The sequence below is a fragment of the Buceros rhinoceros genome, unplaced genomic scaffold, assembly GCF_000710305.1.
Source record: "Buceros rhinoceros silvestris isolate BGI_N320 unplaced genomic scaffold, ASM71030v1 scaffold21391, whole genome shotgun sequence".
Taxonomy (NCBI): domain Eukaryota; kingdom Metazoa; phylum Chordata; class Aves; order Bucerotiformes; family Bucerotidae; genus Buceros; species Buceros rhinoceros.
This window is the reverse complement of record NW_010395130.1, coordinates 3,019-3,387: the sequence shown is the minus strand read 5'-3', so window position 1 is coordinate 3,387 and position 369 is coordinate 3,019.

The following is a 369-nucleotide window of genomic DNA, read 5'->3' as shown; positions in this document are numbered from 1 at the left end:
CCTCTGCCGGCGGCCCCGCCATGAGCTCATCCTCCTCCTCCTCGCCTGCCCACTCCCGGGGAGCAGCAGAACCACTTTCCTGCCCTCCTGACATGGATGTGCCCCAGGCACCATCTCACTATTCCTTTTACTCACACCAGCGTTAGCATCTCGTTTCAGATCGGTACCGACATCTAATAGTGAAAGCCTGAAAACTTCCTGCTTTCGAATCTCGAGCCGCCGAGCATGAGGGAGCTGCTTTCTGATGGAGCGATGCTGGGGGTCGCCTGGGCCCCTCTGAGTCAGCTGGGGACGGGGTGGAGGGTGGTGGCTGAGGACTGCAGGCAGTGAAAACGAAAGCAGGACGGTGAACCCCAACGGCTGGGCCCG